This window comes from Mobula hypostoma, chromosome 20 (assembly GCF_963921235.1).
Source record: "Mobula hypostoma chromosome 20, sMobHyp1.1, whole genome shotgun sequence".
NCBI lineage: Eukaryota > Metazoa > Chordata > Chondrichthyes > Myliobatiformes > Myliobatidae > Mobula > Mobula hypostoma.
The window spans coordinates 22,885,074-22,906,606 of record NC_086116.1 but is presented as its reverse complement, the minus strand read 5'-3'; the positions used below and the strand labels follow the sequence as shown (position 1 = coordinate 22,906,606).

Genomic DNA, 21,533 nt, shown 5'->3' with positions numbered 1-21,533 from the left:
AATGCGGATTGCTTTTATACTTTATACATGTAGAACCTAAAAGCCGGAAATGATGGTGATCACAAGCGATCTTATTATATATTCAAAAATCCACAGCACTTCCGTCCCCAAGCATTTTGCATAAGGGGTAGTCAACCTGTATTAGGGTGCTGTTGTAATGTTTGATTCCTTTATTTAAAGAAAAATAACAGCATTGGAGGAAGTCCAGTTGAGATTCATTTAATTGGTAAGTTAGTTTATTACTGTCACTTGTACAGAGATGCAGTGAAAAGTTTATTTTGCATGCCATCCATACAGGTCATTTAATTACAACAATGCATTGAGGTACAACAAGAGCAAACAATACAGAATGAAGACTAAAGTGCCACTGTCACAGAGAAGGTGCAGTGCATGTCAACACTAAAATGCAAAACAAGGTAGGTAGTGAGGTCAAGAGTCCATCTCATAACAGCGGTTGGAAGCTCTCCTTGAATTTGCTGGTTTCTGCTTTCAGGCTTTTGTATCTTCTGCCTAATGGGATGGGGGAAAAGAGAAAATGTGAAGGATAGGTGACTAGTTCTTTTGTTTTTCTGATATCGAGAGAAATGTTGTCATGTCACCATACCACTCAGCTTCCTGTACTCTGACTCATCCTTAATAGACATTAGGCTAACGACAGTGGTGTCAGCTAAAAACCTGAAGATGGAATCAGGACAGAATCTGTTAAGTGTGCAGGGAATAGTGTCGGGGTCTCAGGACACAGCCAACAGAACTGTGCAAAACTCTTAGCCACATACATATGGCTATGGTGCCTAAGGCTTTTTGCACAGTACAGTAGTAATTTTATGTTTGCCCTGTACTGCTGCCGTAAAATGAAATCTATGGCATAGGTGAGTGATAATAAACCTGATTCTGATATGGGGCTCCATTATGGACTGAGAGTGGGAAGGAAGCAGGGAGAGGGGGCATCATGATTGGGAAAAGGAGAAGGGAGGGGAGGGATTGGGAAGCACCAGAGAGACATTCTGTAATGATCAATAATCCAATTGTTTGGAATTAAATGACCTTGATTTTCAGGGCTGGGTGTGGAAGTCAGAAAGTCAGGAAGTCAAAGATCCACTTGGAAAGGTAGGCCTTGATTCCCAGGTCTGGGAGCTGAGAAATATGTTTGCTTGGCATTATAGTATAGAAGGAGGAACTGTAGTCAATAAACAAAAGTCCAGTGTAGGTGTCTGTACTGTCTAGATGCTCCATAAGTGAGCGTAGTACCATGTGCCGTGGACCTGTTTTGGCAGTGGGTGAAGGGTGTCTGTGAAGTTGGAGTTGATTCCCGAAACACTTCATGATGGTGGATGTCAGAGCTACAAAGTGGTAGTGAGTAAGGCACTTTGCCTTAGTTTTTTGGGCATTAGGATGAGAATGCTCTTCTTAAAGCACATGTTAACTTCAGATTTAAATAGAGAGAGGTTAAAAATACGTGGCAGGTGCGCCATCTGGGCCCGATGCTTTCTGCGGTTCACTCTCCAGCAGACTGATCTGACGTCTGAAGTGGTAACTGTAGACTAATTCTTGGAATGACCAAGATTGTCCTTGGATTTGTATTTTTCACAACTTTGAAGGCTAAAGGATGATTTTTTTTCTTGATACATATAAAAAGCTTAGAATCATGACAGGGTGAACGCTGAGTTATCTCTACCAGTGGGAGAGTCTTTAATAAAGTTGTAGGAATGTGCAGCATAGAAACCTAGCTCTGGGCTTAACCTGTTTGTAGCAGCAAAATTTGATCAAAAATCAAAACAAGACTGTGCCAGCCCGTGACCCCATGGAGTTGTTATATTTACGTGACACGCCCACAGCTCCAATGATTGCTCCAAAGAGTTGAATGCCTTAATCCCATCCTTTATTAGCAATTAGTAAACATTCAGTTAAGCATTATCAAGCATTATCTCAGCCATCAGCAAAGATTTGACCTCCGCCGGTCCCAAGCTAGAAACTGCTACAAAGTAAGCGTGAATGCGTGACTTATCTCCTTAACTATTGCCACACCCATACTAATGTGACTAGTTACCATAATGAACACACAGCATAGAGTACATTGCTCCTACACGATTGAATCAGTCTCCCAAGTGGGACCTTGTTAAGGCCTTACTAAAGTCTTTGTAAATTGCACCTTACTCTCCTGCTCTAATCAATTCATTTTGTTACCTCTTCAAAGAATTCAATTAAATTGGTTAGACAGTATCTGTCTTTGCACAGTCATGTTGGCTCTCTCTATTAGTTCCTGCCTTCACATGTGATTATCAATCCTTACCCTCAGAGTATTTTCCGGTATTTTCCCTATCACTGATGTTAGATTCACTGGTCTATCATCTCCCTTTTTCCTCCTGCCTTTCTTGAAAGAAGGACCATATTTGTTGTCCCGCAGTAATCTGGTACCTCACATGTGTCCAGCGCAGATTCCAAAATCTCAACCAGAGTCCAGGCAATCTTTTTCTTTCCCACTCATAGCAGCCTGCAGTAAATCCATCCCATCTGATCACTCCCCTTTATTTATGGAGAACTGCATGGAGACTTTCACTTACCCTATCACCAAATTTTGGTTATTTAGAGATACAGCATGGGACAGGCACTTCTGGCTCAATCAGCCGTACCAGCCAGCAACCCAACTATTTTACCCCTGCCTAATCACAGGGCAATTACAATGACCAATTGACCTACTAACCAACGCATCTTCAGACTGTGAGAGGAAACCAGAGCACCTGGAGGAATCCCATACAGTCACGGGAAGGACATACAAACTTCTTACAGGGAATGCCGGAATTGAACTCTAAACTCGACCTGTAGTGTTAATAGTGTTGTGCTAATTGCTACACTACCGTGGCGCCGAATTCTCCAACAACAGAGACCAATGAAAGTATTTACTTAAAGCATTTCCTCAAGTGTCTGGCTTCATGCAGAGATTGTTCACATTGTCCTTTATAGGGACTATTTTTTTTCTAGTTGTCCTTTTGACTTAATATACATGCAGCAAGCCTTCACATTTACCGTAATCCTATCTGCTATTGATTTTACATGACTCCTTTTAGGCTTCCTCTTTTTAAGAGAGTCCCTCTACTTTTTATACCCTTGACAGGTTTCCCCATACACCTTTGATGTTTCCTTTTAATCTCTTTATCCAATCCTCAATATCCCTTGAAATCCAAGGTTCCATATACACATGCAGTGGCATGCAAATCTTTCACTCGAGTGCTTAGCTATTCACAGTAACAGAAATTTTGACCAGGGGTGCCCAAACTTTTGCATGCCACTGTACAGGAACATGTTGGCCTTGAATTATTGCTCTTTCTCCTGTGAATGCTTCCTATAATGCAGATGTAGATTTATGTACAAGAAGGGACCTTCAATCTACATTAGCTAGGTTCTGCTTTATGTTAATGAAACTGGTATTCCCCCCAAAAAATATGCAAAGTTTTGGTCACTATCTCCAAAATGATCCCCACTGAAGCTCCCTTCACTTGAACAGCTTTATTCCCCAAGATAAGGTCCAGTTATGCTAATTCCCTTATTGCTGTATCTACATACTGCATCAAAAATCTGTTTGGGTTCCCCTCTGAGCCATTAATGCTAAGGCAATCCTAGTTAATATATGGAAAGTGTGAATCCCTTAGTAACATTACCCTAGTTTTATTTCATCTCTCCAACATCTGCTGGCATATCAGTTCCTCCATCTCTTATTGACTTTGGGAGGTCTGTAATACACCCCAAGCAAAGTGATGATACTTCTCTTGTTTCTAACCTTTATGCATTTGAAGAGCCTTCTACGATACCCTTCTTCAAAACTAAGGCAATGCAGTCTTTGACTTACAGAGCAATACCTACCCTAGTGTCTCAGCTGAAAATTGTACACCTTGAGATACTGAGTTGCAATGTTGTACAGTCATGGCAACAGTGAGTCAACATATTTGCAAGAGAAAAGGTGGTTATTTAAAACAGGTGTGGGAGAATTTCATCTTGAAGAGCATTCTTAGACATCCCACCTGTCCCGGAAGTACCAGGAGTCTCCCGCATATCAATACTGGCTCCCTGATGCCCAGAAATTATATACAACATCCCGGAAATTGACTTTTTTGAGAGGGAGAGGGAGAGCGAGCATCCCGATTGGTCTCTCTTCTTGCTAAGAGTGGTCCTCAGCCCCTGGGCCGCAAGGAAACAATATGATTTGGCGATATGAAACAATATGAGTCAGCTGCACCTTTCCTCATTCCCTGTCACGCACTGTTGAATTTTAACGCACACGAGGACATCAGTGACTCAAGACGTGCAAAGGAATGGGTCCGTGACCCAGTTGTGAATGTCCCCGGTGAATCATCTATGTCAGCGCGGGAAGAAGATCAACTCCTCGAGCTTGCAAATGACATTGGGCTGAAAAGTTTGTCTGACATAACATCTCTGCCGGCATTCTGGATCAAAGTCAAGGCTGAATATCCTAAGATAGCCACGAAAACACTGAAAACGTTGCTTCCATTTCCAACATATTTCTGCGAAGCGGAATTTTCTGCAATGAATGCAACGAAAACTAAATTGCGGAATAGACTGGACATAAGGAACCCCCTTCGAGTATCGCTGTCTCCCATCACCCCTCGATAGGACCGTGTTGTTGCAGGAAAACAAGCCCACGGCTCCCATTGATTCAGCGATATTGGTGTGTTGAAATGATTTTATATGTTCATACGAGGAAAATATGCGCTGTGTTTAATATCCAAACGTTACTTAAAATGTTATGATGCTATTGACTTATAAGTGACTTATAATTCAGTGGTCCCCAACCTCCGGGCTGCGAAGAATACAGCAGTGGCTGGAACGCACCCGGCACATCTTTAAGAAAAAAGCTGAAATAAACAAGCTAATTAATTATGCACCAGGGGCATCTAATCAATTAGCTTGTTTATTTTGGCTTTTTTCTTAAAGATGTGCTGGGTGCGTTCTGGCTACTGCTGTACCGCTGCGTTCTTCGCGGCCCAGAGGTTTGGGACCAGTGTTATAATTGACTTATCACTACATGGTCCGCGGTGCAAAAAAGGTTGGGGACCCCTGATTTAAACTAGCTGGCTAGCTGCCAAGGAGCTATGCTATTGATGTCCTACTTGATGAGGCCAAACTCCCTGTAGACTTGCTTAAAGTTGTAGTAGAATAAACATGATAATATAATATAAGTACTGTACATATTTTAATGTCACATTTGCTGCATATACCCAACTTGGTTTACAGATTAGACAAAATCACTAAACAAAGCATTACATACACCCTTGGAGGTCAACGGGGGTGGGGGGGGGGTGCTACGTCCCTGAAATGTGTTTTTGCAGGGTGGGATGTCTGCATTCTCTGTACCCTAGAGTAATTTGGAGGCTAGATCACTGACAGTATATAAAGTTTGTGGAATTGAAGGCTAGGCACAGAAGAAGATTAAAGATGAGAAAATCTGCAGATGCTGGACATCCAAAGGAATACACACTAAGTGCTGGAAGAACTCAGCAGGTCAGGCAGCATCTATGGAAATGAATAAACAGCCAACGTTTCAGGCTGAGCCTTGTCTTCAGGACTGAGAAGGAAGGGGGAAAATGCCAGAATGAAATGTGGCGGGAGTGGAAGGAGGCTTGCTAAGAGGTGTTTGCTAGATGCTGCCTGACCTGCTGAGTTCCTCCAGCATTTTGTGTGTGTACAGAAGAAGAACTGAGCCACAGACAGATCAACTCACATCACACTGAATGTCAGTACAGGCTAGGATTGCCAACTTTCTCACTCCCAAATAAGGGACAAAAGTAGCAGTCAAATACGGGACACTTGTGTTTACCCCAAGGAAGACTACCATGACCATGAAGCCTTGCGTGGGCACCTGTGTGCGCATGCGCATACGAGCCGAATTTTTTCCTACAAATCGGTTTTGGCTTCATCTTCCTGACTACACTGTAGATACAATATTTCTACTTTATATAGGCTGTGTATTTATCATATCATTCCTGCTTTTACTATATGTTAGTGTTATTTTTGGTTTTATGTGTTATTTAGTATGATTTGGTAGGTTATTTTTTGGGTCTGGGAGCGCTGAAAAAGTTTTCCCATATAAATTAATGGTAATTGCTTCTTCGCTTTACGCCATTTCGGCATGAAAGCTTTCATAGGAACGCTGTACCTTGGCAGGGGAAATACAGGACAAGGGCGGTCCCGTATGGGACAAACCAATTTAGCCCAATATACGGGATGTCCCAGCTAATACGGGACAGTTGGCAACCCTAGTACAGACGTAAAAGGATGTAAGGCCTGCTCTTCAGAAATGGATTATTTTGAAAATAGTGAAGGAGTATAGACATTCAAAGGGACATGGCTGTTGTTTGCAAGTCACTGAAAGTTAAGTTCAGATGTAGTGAGCAGCAAAGTCCATTGGCTTTTATTTCAGGGGCATTTGACGACAGGAGAATAGGGCTCTTATCGTAATTATGTAGGATATTGGTAAGAACATTTCTGCATTATTGTGTACGTCCTCCCATGAAGGATATACCTGCACTGAGAAAGTACAACAATTGATTGATGGTTCCCAGGATGACAAGTTTTCTGTATGAAGAGGGATTAAGTATATGAAGCATGTATAGTATTCTCTGGAGATCAGGAGAATGAGATAATGTCTTATTGAAATTTATAACATACTCAGAGACTGCAGAGATTGGATGCAGGGAGAATATTTCCCTTGGCAGAGGTGTGTAGAATGAGAGGGGCACACTCTCAGAATAAAATATATGTCACTTAAGTTACATAATTTAGAGGGTGGTGAATGTTTGGAATTCTCTGTCCAGGAGGGTGTAGATGCCCAGTCAGTAAATTAATTGAAACATTCCAATTCAATTCAAGTTTAATTGTCATTCAACCATACAGAATACTCATGAATACAGCCAAACGAGACAGGGGCCAAGGTGCAATATACAGTACCAACAATCACTCAGCACAAAGCACACATAGCATGTATAAGATCGAAAGATTTTCATTCAATACAAGAGTCCAAACTCAAGCCATCTAATGCCACAGAAATCTGCAGATAACCGCAACAGAGCTTGTCTTACGCTGAGCGAACCCTGGAGCCCCCACGCAACACTAACTCCAGCCAGGACGCCATGCCACACTGCCCCCAGTGGAGCACACCAGCTTCGACACCGGGATATTTGTGGATATTATAGGTATCAAAAGATAGGGGTGGAATGCAGAAAAGATGTCACTGAGGTATAGCATCAGCCGTGACTGCGATGGATGGTTGAGGCTCAAAAGGCTGTATTGCCAACTCCTGCTACTGATTCTTGTATTTTCTGTATTGGTCTTGCTGTGGCAAGTTTCGTTCACTTGCATTCGTTTACAGCCAGTATTACCTTCATTCTAAATTGCTCCATACTCTTACTTAACTGTCAATGGCAACACAGAGGGTATAAGAAATAAATGAGCAAAATTACTTCAAGAAGGAGAAATAGCTCAATAGACAATGAGGTCTTTGATAATTTGTTTCACAAAGTGATAAAATGTCTTAACATGCTGCAAATTGCACATTCTTGCATTGCAAATTGCTGCAAATATGAATCGATAGTGGATAATGTTCTTATACTAATCTAAATTAATGACGGACTGAATGGTCTCCCTCAGCTGTGTTTATTGATGAGATTGGTCTGTAAATTTATTTAATGAAGTAGATAAGTGCTGCTCTGAGGCTTTGTATTCTATTCAATTATTTACATTTGAAATGTGAAATTGAATTATACTTGAACCTTAGCAAAGAAAAATATATGAATCAATTCATTTTCTTTCTTCTGTATAAAATTTTAAATGGATTTTGCATGATGAAATCCACATAAAAGCTCTCAAACATTATTTACTGAAGTCCCATTTATCCATTCCATTCTTTTTTCAAGTGCAGTATTAATCACCTTTTGCATTTACCCACAAATTACTATATACAAATTTGAAGAAAGTAGATCAAATAGTTCATTTATTTATTTATTTATTGAGATACAGTGCAAAATAGGCCCTTCTGGCCTTTTGAGCCATGCTGCCGAGCAATCCCCCGATTTAATCCTAGTCTAGTCATGGGACAATCGTACGACCAATTAACCTAGCAACTGATAAGTCTTTGAACTATGGGAGGAAATTGGAGCATTTGGAGGAAACCTGCGCGATCATGGGAAGAAAGTACAAACTCCTTACAGGCAGTGGTGGGAAGTGAACCTGTGTTGCTGGTACTGTAAAATGTTGTGCTAACCACTGTGCTACTGTGCCACCCTGACATTACTAGACTTAATTATCTGGATTGCCAAAACTGGCAAAAACAGTTTGAATTTCCAAGGGTTTGTAAAAGTCTATGTACGTGTTCTTTTCTCGGGTTTACTACATGTTTCCTTAAGGCCAAAAAGTCAGGACTTTAGTCCATCAAGTCTGTGCTTGTTCTAGGTTTGAATGTGATCTCATCAATCAAATTCCTCCACTTATTTCTCTTCACCTGATTTTATTCCTCTCACTTACACTCATCATCTCCCCATGCTAAAGTGGCCAATTAAGTAAACTAAACATCTTTGAGATGTGGGTGGAGACCAGACCTGTCAGAGGAACCCACTTTCTTGCAGAGAGTGCTTGTAAAACTCCACAGAGACAGCACCAGGGGTGAGGATTGAACCTGGTCACTGTAGTCACTGTGCCACTCTGCAGTGTTTCTTTGCAACTATTTACTCTGAACCAATAAAGTAAATATAATATTAATAATTAACTATGAAAACTATTTTGTAGTTTTTATAGTTAATTTTTAATTAAATATATCTCAGATTCTTTTTTGTCACTTGCAATTCATCATTATTATTAATTACACTGACTTCATGTTGAGGTGTTCAGTAGGGATCTGCCATGCGGCAGGTCTTGGTCAGAAAAGAGAAATGCTGCTTGTGAAGGAAAGCAAATTAAGTTGGCAGCTTAAATTGTTTAAAATTGTGCCCGGACAGGAAACTTTAAAGCCAAGAGTTGTGGTTGGAGGTAGGGTATTGCATAACAATTCAACCAGTCTCTAATGACTTACTTGAAGACAAAATGATGAACTTATTGCCCAGAGTGGGGAGTGGCTGTATTATAATTATTTAGAACAAAATTAAATATATTTTAGTGCATACTACTGACCATGTGCTTGTTAAATTAGTATGTAATTCTATTTATGGAAGTTAATATAGTATATAGAAAGTAGGCTCACAATAATATTTAACATCAAATAATGTAAAATGTTTGCAAAAAAATGAACTTGGGTGGATTCAAGTTCTTGTGGTATTTTAGGTCCTGTTGCAATATGCTGAACTAGATATCCCTTTTACCGCGAAGCACCAAGTAGAAATTTCTTATGTCACATTCAGCTTTCTTTCTCTAAATTATCATTAGCATAAATATATGTTGCTGATGGGTAAAAATATAAATAAGCATTTATATGAATTTACTCTTAATGAGATAGTTAGAAGTGAAATGGTATTAGAATGAGATCAGTGCAAGGAAACGCCGGCCAAACATGAAAAACATTTGAACTTTGGTTCAAATCCTAAAATAAGCAAATGCCAAGTTCAACAAGGATAATTTCTTTCCATGTTCTAACACTCTGAAGGAAGATAAACATGAGATGGATACTCATTTAAAAAAAACTTTAATGGACCAGAACTGAAGGCCAGCAGAAAATGGAAAATTATTATTGCATTAATTTATCAGTTCTAAGTTTTCATTAGGGGAGACATGAGTAGTGTGTCTTTCCTGGTTTGGTGATAATCCAAGTAGGATTATTGACTTCGACGTTAATGAGGTGGAAATCCTAGACAAGGTAAAATGGATCAAAACAAATGAGCTGCCGGTGATGGATGATATTTATCCCAGGGTAGCAAGAGAGATGATGAATGAGATATGAGGGGTTCTGTTATGTATATACTGAATGGGAATCAGTGACACTGAGGAGGCAGTACTACACAGGAAACAAATGTAGCACTTTTAGAAAGAAATTGTACTACAGCTTTATCACATTGCTTGGATGTCTCATAGCAATTTTTAAATAATTAATTACTTAACTGTAGCCTCACCAGTCATATTATGCTCAGCAACATCTCAGAAAAATGGAAATAAATATCTAGTTTCTCAAGGTATATATGAGATGAATGTTGGCTGGGATGCTAAGAGAATTTATGTAAAAGACGCATCGGCTTTGCATTGAGAGTACTCAAAGCTGCCATCTAAGCTTAATCTAACACAGATTCAAGGTGAAATCTGCAAATGGAAAATAATTGGCTAATTATTAGGAAGCCACATCTAGGTTGGGTCTGATATTAAGGGGTGATTCATCTTAAAGGGGAGGTTGTAACGAAGGGAAACAACAGTGATATTTATAGCAAGTGGTAGCCCAAATAATATTGTAGTTTAAATAGAATAACTGATCTCAACCGTTCGAATTTAAAAAGTTGTGAGTGGATGTTGTTTCTGCAGAATCTAGACATCCTGTGTAGAGTCCAAAGGGACAGGGCCCAGAGATTACAGAAGCATTTAAAAACATAAAATCATCAATAGCTTTGTCATCTCTGCACATAACTTTGGCTTACAACAGAGCTTGTCATGGCATTATGGTGCTGGGCCACTGCACTGCACTGTTTCAGACCTGATCACCATTCAGACCTCATGCCCAAAATGATGGTGCAGAGGACTAGTAGGATCAACTCTCTGAATCTAGCCCAAGCAGATATGAGCCCGTGGGATCATGGGAGGAAATCACAAATGGACCTGATTTAGGAAGGTCTGCTTCCGTACCTAGCAGAGTAATCACTAATTTATTCCTAATTTGAAATCAGAGGCATTACAGGCGACGGAGTAGAAAATCAGCATGTTCATCTTTTAAGAAATTGAACTCTTCTGACTGTGCTGCTAAGGCACACTTCAAAAGTAGAGCTAATATAATGTGCTAAAATATAGTACTTTTTCCCATAGCTTTGATTATTAGATTTTTTATGTTAATATTTCTCATTTGCCCTGATTGACCAAGAACGGTCTCCCTACAGTGACTATTTTATTACCTTGCATGTTGCTTTCATCACATTCAGAGTTTTACGGCTGATGAATTTGTCAAGATGCCATGGGCAAGCTTGACAGAAATGAACTACAAATTACTGTTTGCAAGACCTTACAAAATGGGGAATGAAATGCTCCTGATTTTCTTCAGCATTTTTTTGAAAGTCAAAGCAAAGGCCGGACGTCAATTATTCTAATTTATTTTGCTGCAGGTCCTATCAGGCTTCAGTCACATTACGTCAGTGTCATTATTCTTTTTTTATCTCTTTCCCACTACACTTAAAAGTACATAAACCCACAGTTATCCAAGAAAAATGATCACAAAGTGATGATTCAAAGGCCTATGAATTTGATTCTCAGCACAATGCAAGTAAATATTGATTTTTGTTTTCTTCTGGAGTGGTAGACCGCAATTGGGCCAGTTTCAGGTCAAGTTGTACCTCTCAAAAATGCAAGATTTTGGTTGAGAATCATGTTATGTTAGCAACTTCAGAAAATAATCAAAAGAAAAACACAGGAGCTGGGATACTTGCCTACTGAGTTTTTCCCTCCATTTTTTTAGTGAGGTGCTCACATATGATGTGGTGGTGTAATGACATGTGCCATTCATGTACTTACATATATCGTATCATAAGTTATGTAAAAAAAGAACGATTAATCAAACAATATATTTACAGTATTACTCAAATATTAGTGAAATATTAAATACACTACACACCTCCCTGCTTTGCTATAAACTCCATCTCAATATAGAATGCATGTCAACTCAAATATGTAGCATATTGCTGTCTAGTCATTTTTATATATATATTAAAAAATACACACACACACACACATACATACACACACGATATAGTATATAATACAACTACTATATAGACATCCACAGTTTAGTCAATTTTAAATTGTCCCTTTCAGGCTTAAAAATTTAATCCCTGTAGAGGATGTCTTACTCTTGTGGGATAACGCCTTTCCTGACAAGGGGGTTCACTCTGCATGACAGGTGAGACGTGGCTGTGAAACAATCTTGGGTTCTGGGACCTCCTGTGTGGTAGTTGTAAGAGTTGACTCAGGGACTGCAGGAAGTGATTCCGACACTTTTCTTCTCTAACAATTTACTCTGCTCTCCTCAACTAATCGATGTGTCATCTTCAGGTGACACCAGATGCGATTTCCACTGTGTAGGAGAGTGGTTCAGTTCTGTAGTCCCCTGCCAGGACTGTTTGTCCAGGAGTAAAACATTGACCCCCCCCCCCTTGTTTGAGGAGCCCTCAGTTTGTCTCAGCTGTTTATCCAGTATGTTCCTCTTGAGATTGGGTTTGAGGAGATCCCAAGCCTGAGCGTAAGAGATGACCAAGGTGTTGTAAGTGAGGAAACAGATTCGTTAGGTCTCAAAGACGAGGACCCTGGACACAGTCTTGATAGTAAAGGATTTTATTTACAGAAGGCGAACATGGAAAAATGGCAACAGAAGCAACACGCACGCGCACACAATTTACAGTAGTCAGATCAGCAATAAAACACACGTGGACAATTAAAATCACGTGGGAACAAAGTACCCACGCTTGCGCGCGTGTGCGCACGCACACACGCGCACACACACACACACACACACACAACCGAGGTAAAAGTCAATATGATACCCGACACCCCTTTACTCTGTGCGGGCGGGCACGGCTCTTATGATATTAGGGACAATACCCCCACCCCTAACCCTATTCAATGCACAACTCACCAACAGCAGGGTGATCCCTCGGAGGTAGCAAAAAAAAAGAGAAAGTGTCAAGCACACATGGCTTCCTTTATAGTGAGCAGGGCTGATGAGTCCAGCCCAGGTGATTCACAGGGAAGCCAATGGCCTGGTGCCAGCAGGGTTAAGCTGATTACAAAGGCCAATTGCCCGAGGTCAAGTACAAGGCTAATTAAAGGGGCCAGTGGTTGGTGTGCATTGGTGGGTGAGGAGGGGTCAAACCTTGATTGGCAGGTGGCATGTCCTTCGACCAGGTAAATGGGCAGTGCTGTCACGTGACAGTTACGACCCCTCCAATACACAAGGAACAGCATAGCTGGTGACTTGTTGGTTGTGGAGTGTGCTGTATTGGGATATGCAAGCTTCTGATTCAGTTTGTGTAGTGTGTTCTGTTGACATTGCTTGCTGTGCGTTTCTTAGGCTCTGCAGAAACCTTTCCACCAAGCCATTTGTAGCTGGGTGGTACGGTACAGATGTAATATGACAATTTCCATTCATTTTCAGGAATGACTGAAACTTTTCCACAACAAACTGTGGTCTATTGTAACTGATGAAGTGTTCTGGAACACCAGTCCTTGAGAAGAGGCCTCTCAACACATCAACAATGTGCATGGCTGTGGTGGAGACTATTGGGAACACTTCTGGCTACTTTGTAGCTGCATCCACCACTACTACCAAGAAATTTTTCCCCATGAATAGTTGGGCAAAATCTATATGAATCCTCTTCCAAGGCAATACAGGTCATTCCCTGGGATAGATCAGCGCTGTTTTTGGCATCTTTGGGACATGTTGGCATTCTGAACAGTGCATGGCAAGCTGCTCGATCTGTTGATCTTACCCAGACTACCAGGGAAAGCTTTGAGTCAGCACTCTCAGTTTGACTATGCCTAGATGACCGGTATGTTGCTCTTTCAACATTTTAGCTCTCAGCTTGGATGGTACAACAACTCACAATCCCCACATTAGGCAACCCCTGTCTAGGGCAAGTTTAGCCTGGTGCTGGTAAAAATGCAGAAACTGGAATTTCCGCTGCACATTCCAGCCATTGTGGGTTGACATGTAGACCTGAGAGACAGTGTGAAGTCTTTTCTGGTTTCCCTTTAGATCATCTCACCTGAAATAAGGAGACTTTCAATTTGCATTATGAAGAATACACCAAGAGGAGTGTCTGCTTTTCTAACTCTTTCAGTTATTTCCTTTCCCAAGGTTAAATGGGACAATACATTAGTATTTGCATGATTAGTCGTCCTCTTGAATTCAATCTTGTAATTGTGTCCTCCAAGAAACAGAGCCCATCTCTGTATTTGTGCTGCTGCTACTCGTGAAGTCCCTTCTGTGGACTGAAAATAGAGACCAGTGGTTGATGATCAATAATTAGGGTAGACCATACAGGTACAGGTTGAAATGTTTTACACCCCAAACCAGACTCAAGGCCTGTCTGTCAATCTGTGCATAGTTTTCTCTGCAGTGGTAAGGGAATGTGGTGCAAAGGCTATTAGGCGTTCACTTCCATTGCTCATAACATGTACCATGACTGCATCTATACCATAAGGTGAGACGTCACAGGCAAGCTGCAGTGGATGGTGTGGATCATAGTGTGTGAGTACAGTGTCTGTCGCCACCATTTCCCTTGCCTTTTGTAAAGCTACCTCACATTGTTTTGTCCATTGCCATGACTTCACAGTCTGTAGAAATGAGTTCAAATGGTGAAGTGCAATAGCCAGGTTTGGCAGGAAACTATTATCGTAACTGACAAATCCTAAAAAGGACTGCTACTGTGACAGATCCAACACTACTTGAATTTTCTCGGCACACTTGTGTAAATACTTGTGTGTCAATGGTATGACCACTGTAATTGATGCTTACTTTAAAGGATTCACACTTGTCACTTTGTGCTCTGAGCCCATAATCTTCTAATCTTTTTAACACTGTCTTGAGATGTTGGAGATGTTCCTTGTCATCCTCACTATAACAATAATGGCATCTAGGTAACATCGAGTGCCTGGGCAGCCTTGCAGCACCTGGTTCATAGATTTCTGCCAAAGTGCGAGTGCAGATGCTACTTCAAAAATAAGCTTATTTCAGTGAAAAGGCCCTTTGTGAGTGTTTATGCTGAGAAACACTTTGGACTCTTCTTCCATCCCTATCTGTAGGTAGGCCTCAGCTAAGTCCACTTTGCTAAAGTGTTTCCTTGCAGAGAAGGTTTGCAAAGATATCCTCTATCCTGGGCAGTGCATATTGATCTTTCTGCACTGGGTTGATGGTGGCCTTACAATCACCACATATCCTGACAGATCCTTCCTTCTTGGCTACTGGTACCATTGGCATTGCCCATGGGTACATTCAACCTTGGAAAGAGTTCCTTAAAACTATGATGTGATCTAACTCACTGTCTACTTTATCACAGATGATATAAGGAATTGGACAGTCTTTGTAAAACTTGAGTGTGGTATTTTCAATTAACACTATTTTACCCTTGATATGTCTGAGTTGTCCAGTGCCATCCCTGAAGACTGCTGTGGTATCATCCGCTACCTTTCTTAATTTACTTTCAGTTGATTCTGTTGCAGGCAAACAAATGGTGGATGGATCTACAGTCAAGTTGTAGCTGTGTCAGTCAATCACGGACTTACAATACTGTCCCTCCTGTTTTTACCACCTACTAGCCCAATGTAGCTTGTTGGTTGTTGTATTCCCACAGGAGTTACAGTATCTTTTCTCCAGTGTAAGTTCTTAATTGGATACCTGCAGTATCTTTGAAATGGTGTTCAAACTCATTTTGTGGAATGATAGAAACAGCCGAGCCAGAGTCCAAATCTATCTTGATTAATTTTCCGTTCACTTCTAGTGTAAAGTATATTGTTTATCTCTTGTTAGTTTTCACATTTTAAATCTCAGGACTATCCTGTGTCACTCTAATCATTATCAAATTTTTTTATCCACAGCATGCCGATTAGTGTTCCTTTTGAAACTACAAATTGACTTTTTATCTTTCTTCCTTCCCTGTGCAGACCATTTTTTTTTTGACACTCTCTTTGTATGTATCCTACTTCGTTGCATTTTCTGCAAATTTTACCTTTAGACCTGCATTGATCTGGTGTAGCTGAGCCCCTGCCACAACAGTAATGCAATTTGTTCAGCCAGACAGGTTCCTGTTTAGATGTTGCAATCTTAACGCACGCTGAATTTAATCAATGACTGCAAATCAATTGCATCTCTAGCTGCTGTTTACATTGATACGATTTCAACTGTTCTTTTAAATATAAGCTGTGCTTCAGTTAGCAGCTGTTTTTGAATGGTTTTGTGTAAGATTCCACGAACTAAATGATCGTACAGTGCATCATTAAGCCCATCACTGAACTGGCAATGCTCGGAAAATTTCTTCAATTCAGCTATGTAAGCTGTAATGGTCTCCCCTTCCTTTTGATTTCGCCTATGAGTCCTAAAGCACTCTGCAATCAACAGTGGTTTCAATTCTAAGTGTTCCTCCATTACTTTCACAATATCCGCAGAGTTAATTTCTTTGTTTGGTTAGAGCAGTTAAACTTCTAAGGAAACTGTATGCTTTTCCACCCATTGTTCTCAGCAACACTGGCACTTATTTTTTATCGCCTATTTCATTTGCTTGAAAATACTGCTCAATTCGTTCGGGAAGCATCATCCAGTTATCTGTTGTGCAATGAAACGCATCTATCTTTCCGATGCAGCCAGTTATTTCACCTTTCTGTTTATTTATAATTTTTATCACCTGATACTCACCGTTTATGAGCCGTGGTTATAATCATTGCTTGTTAATTTAATTCTTTTTCTGCCTTTTAAAAAAAAATTCGAACGCCTCTCTGCCCTTCTGAAGAAAAATATGCTGCTGCGCTTCAGCAGGGAGAAGGTCATCTCAGATTCATTTTAACACTTCCTTGTCATCACTATTATGTTTTGTAACTCCAAAAACAAATTAAAAGAAAAAACACAGCAGCTAGGATACTTGCCCACTTAGTTTGTTTTAGTGAGGTGTACACATACATTCTTCAAAATGATGTATGTCATTTACGTACTTCTTACATATAATTATGTAAACAAACAAGGAATGCTTAATCAAGCAATGTATAGTGCCTTGTAAAAGTATTTAGACCCTGCCCTTTTGTTTACATAAATGAGTATTACAACCAGGGATTTTCATCAATTTAACTGAGAATCTTTATTTTTGTATCACCTACTCCTTTTTTTCGCAGTAGAGCTCAAAAAGAACAAGCAGAATTGTAATGCATGAAAAACTAAAAATTCAAAACCTGAAATGTCAGCAGTTCAAAAGTATTCATCCCCCTTTCCTCAGTACTTGGTTGACTCACCTCTCGCAGCTATTACAGCCAGTGGACTCTTTGGATAAGTATCTATTAGCCTTGCACAATGTGATGGAGCAAGATTTGCCCATTCCTCCTTGCAAAATTGCTCAAGCTGTGCCAGGTTAGTTGGGGAGCAGCGGTGTACAGCAATTTTGAGGTCTTGCCCAAGATGTTTGATTGGGTTGTCAGGACTCCGACTGGGCCACTCAAGGACATCAATTTACTTTATTTGAAGCCACTTCATGGTTGTTCTGACAGTGTGCTTTAAGTTGTTGTCTTGCTGAAAGATGAATTCCTCCTCATTTTAAGCTTTCTGACAGAGGCCAGCAGGTTTATATTGAGGATTTCTCTGTATTTTGAAGCATTCATCTTCCCATCAATACTGACCATATTTCCATACCCTGCTACTGAAAAGCATCCCCATAGCATGATGCTACCTCGCCCATAATTGACAGTAGGGATGGTGTTACCTGGCTGATGGACAGCATTGGATCCACACTGTAGGTTTTCACAAATAACATTGAGGCATTTTAAGTTTAAGAAAGCCTTAAGAACTCCAAATCTTGCACACTAGGCATGCTAAAAGTACTTTACATAATTACTTATGTCAGACCAGCCACTTAAAGTGAGCCCCAAACCAACATCGGATATTGTGAATTCTACCAATTACATTACCCTACAACGCCACACATACCACTTACTGTTGAGACCAAAAAGTTCCACCTTAGTCTCATCCAACCAGAAGACTTTCTTCTAGATCTTTACAGTATCTTTAAAGTGATGCTTTGCAAAGTCTTTACTTGCAAGTATATGTTTTTTTAAGCTAGGGCTTCTTCCTTGACACTCTACCATAAGTACTCTTTTTGTGCAAGGCCTTAGAAATTGTGGAGTGGTGAACTTCAGCTCTGAACTTCATTTCCAGTTACAGCCACTGACATCTGCAGCTCAGTCAGAGGGACTGCTGGCATCACTGTACACTCTCTTACGTGCCATTCTTCTCCAGTGACTTAAGTTTAGAGGGGTGGTCTGACTTAAGTAGTGTGGCTGTGGTTTCATATTTTTCCATTTTTTCATGATGGACTGCACAGAGCTCCAAGGTATGTTCAGTGACTTTGAGCTGGTCTTGTACCCTTCCCAAGATTTGTGCTTTTCTATTATCATTTTCCTGACTTGTCTTGAATGCTCTTTTGTCTTCATTTTGGTTTGGTCTGTTGAAAACCTACCACACTGTTGGACGTCATAGCGAGAGGGGCTGTTTATTCTTATGAATTAATTGAAAACATGTGATCCTCCAATTTTTTACATCAACAAATTGGGTGAGTTGATAAGATAACATACAGTATTGCACCTGAGGAAAGTTAGCGGAGCAATTATAAAGGGGATGAATACTTTATCAGACTCACAATTTTAGTTTTTCATTTTGAGTAAATTGTTGAAAGGTTTTTTCATTTTTCTTTTGATTTGATGTGATGCACAATGTTTTCTAGATTAGCTAAAAAAATCCTACTTCAGTTTATTTTAATTTTAGAAAATGAGACAATAAAATGTGAAAATAGTAGTGGGGGCTGAATACTTTTTCCAAGGCACTATATTTACAATATTTCTCAAATATTACTGAAATATTAAATACGCAACAAATCACTGCTGCAAATTTTCAAAGGTATCATTCCCCGTAGATCACTCCTCAGGGAAATTTGTTCACCTTGTCTTGGGAGAGTGGCATTGATCATGCCTGACACATTGTATTTGAATTATGCTTTGCCAGGATAGGACCCAATTCAGGTCAATGCCATTACTTACCATTTGTCATTTTGGTCTCTATCCAAGCCCCCTCACCCACATTGTCAACAAAATCTCACTCCTGTTGGCCCAGACGATATTCGTTTAAAGCCCTAATTTCTCTCCTGCAGGCCCCTCCATTGCCCTGCACCCCAGCACGGCACAATGCATGGATTTCCAGCTGGTCACCACCCCAACTGAGCCCTCTGTCAGCTTTTGCAGCAGAATGCCTACAATGGAGAGTTATTGACACAATCCATTTTCTGGGTGCTGGACAATTTCTAAGCCAAAGTCTTTAAAGTAACTTGAGCTGAATAGAGTAGTTAAGTTCACTATATATATATATATATATCATGTTGTAATATGTTACACTTTGTACCAGAAACCTTAGGCATAGTTTATTTTACATGGAAGTTCATAGGACTCAGTAGTTGCTTGGTCTTTTAAAAGGAATTAGCATGCAGTGTAACATCAAAGATTAACAGCTTCTACACCAGCATCAGCAGGATCTGCTGTCAAGAGTTCACTTTGCTGAGGAAGTGCTACAGTTCATTACTTAATACTCCAATGTTTACTGTGGGATTAATTAAATTAAGGTAGTTCTGTATTTAATTTGTTACTTTCAATGTCTTGAAAATAGGCATTCATTCCATTTCTATATTATCTGTTTCATATATCCCATGTTGATTGAAAATAAACTGGTAATATAATTAAGAGGTTCAGGACATCAAAAGTGAAGCAATGAAACATCAAGGAGAACAAACGGATGACCTGTTGGTGCTGGCGGTAACAAAGCCAAATGAGCTGAACTGCCTTGTACTGTGCTGAATTCTGCACAAAAATATGTGCACAAGCAGAGCCTGCAGTGAAATAAATTACCATAATTGCCAGCTTACCTCTGTAATAAATGGTTTCTCGCTCCTGTTGGCATAGATCCGTTCATAGTACTATGCCATAAAAATAAATCAGTAAGGTGATCTGCGCTTTTCAAATTAGCATTCACGCGTGTTTATTTCTATTGTATTCTGTGCCTTGAGCAGCTGAGGTTTGAGGCTTTGACAGCAAGGATTAAAGTCACATGTTCAGGAAACCAACCACCACAACGGACATTGCCCTGGTCCTCAAAACGCAAACAGTGTAAAGGTCACTAAAAGCTTAAAAGACTCATTCTCATTAATGGATTATTTTAAAGAAATAATATTAAGGGTCAGTAGCTTTGCCGTGTCAATTCCATCATTTCAAACTGGCACGTTTATCATGCAGCCAGATTCAAGTGAAATTAAATCACTGGTGTGTTACATACCACATGAGTAATTAGTTCAAGTTTTGCTGCGCAATCAATGGAAAGAGATGAGAGGTGAAAAAAATTAAAATCTCCATTTGGACCACAATGATCATGCTGCAACCGTGTTGTAAGTGCTCAGTTTTAAAATATAGTATGTAGACTCAGATCTAAGAGCACTTTTAAATTGTACATTAAAATATCATAATTCAGCAAAGGAGTCCATGCATATTTATGAAACTGTATTTTGTATCCCATCTCACACCAAATCCTCATCACCAATGTTGAGCTGCATTGGTTTCTGATTCCCACAATGGTCTAGTTCCAACCTTCAATCTAATTATCAATCCCTTTCGGACCTCAGTAACCACCCTTTCACCACAAAGTCTGTGCTCTCTTTTGAATCTGGTACTAAAGTCTGGTTTTTTAATCCATCCACTATCATCAATCATTCTGCCTAGCTGTTACCCTTACTGTCCTAAGATGGTCCCCAGTACCTGTTACTTTGATCAAACTTTCGGTCCGTCATCATGTGATTCTATGCCAAATGATGTTTTCTCTCCCCATCAACATTTCCCATCTTTCTGGTAACACACATTAGGCAATAAAACAGGAGTGGTCTGTTCAGATTCTTGTGCACACGGTGCTGTTTGGCAAAGTCAGTGACGACCTTTTCACCTCAGGACGATTTTCCTGTACTAAGTCCTTATGCCTTGTTTCCTTAAGAGTCAAGAGTCTGTTCATCTCCTTCTTGAAAATACTCAGCCTCTGCAGTTCCCATGGTAGAGAAGTCCAAAGATAGGATGTGTTCTGTGTCCAGTATAGTCAAGAACATAGAACACTACAGCATAGTAGAGGTCCTTCAGCCCATGATGTAGCCAATCTTGTATTTTGAAGGGACACTCTATCCTTTAAAATTCCTTAAACTTTTGTACATTTCAGTGTGATCATCTTTTATTGTTTTTCACTCTGGAGAATATAAACTTAGTTTGTTTAATCTAGGGTTTCCCAACCTGGGTTAATGGTAGGGTTCCCTGGCATAAGAAAGGTTGGGAACCCCTGGTTTAATTTTCCCTCATAGGACAAATCCACAATCCAGGGTTTAATCTGGTAAATCTTGCTTCCCTTTACTGCAAGTTCTTAGATAGAGAGATCAGTCCAGGTATGGTGTCAGAATATATAATTTCAGCAATGCGTCTTTACACGAATCCTTTGAATCCTTATAATGAAGGTCAATATGGGTGTTTTTCTTTCTAAGTGCTCACTGTTGATGAATATTAATAAATTTGTTTTCAAGAAT

The 21,533-nt window shown here is 40.0% G+C and overlaps 1 protein-coding gene and 1 long non-coding RNA gene across 12 annotated transcripts in view; one reads left to right on the top strand and one right to left on the bottom strand.

Annotated features, from left to right (window-relative positions):
• The window catches only part of anks1b (ankyrin repeat and sterile alpha motif domain containing 1B), an 870,400-nt gene that overhangs the window by 316,632 nt on the left and 532,235 nt on the right, over positions 1–21,533 (top strand). The window lies entirely within an intron of this gene.
• Positions 229–20,059, bottom strand: LOC134359183 (uncharacterized). The gene is made up of 3 exons (XR_010021057.1): positions 19,848–20,059; positions 13,947–14,172; positions 229–510 (listed from the first exon to the last, which is right to left on the bottom strand). It is a non-coding gene; the product is annotated as an uncharacterized LOC134359183 (long non-coding RNA).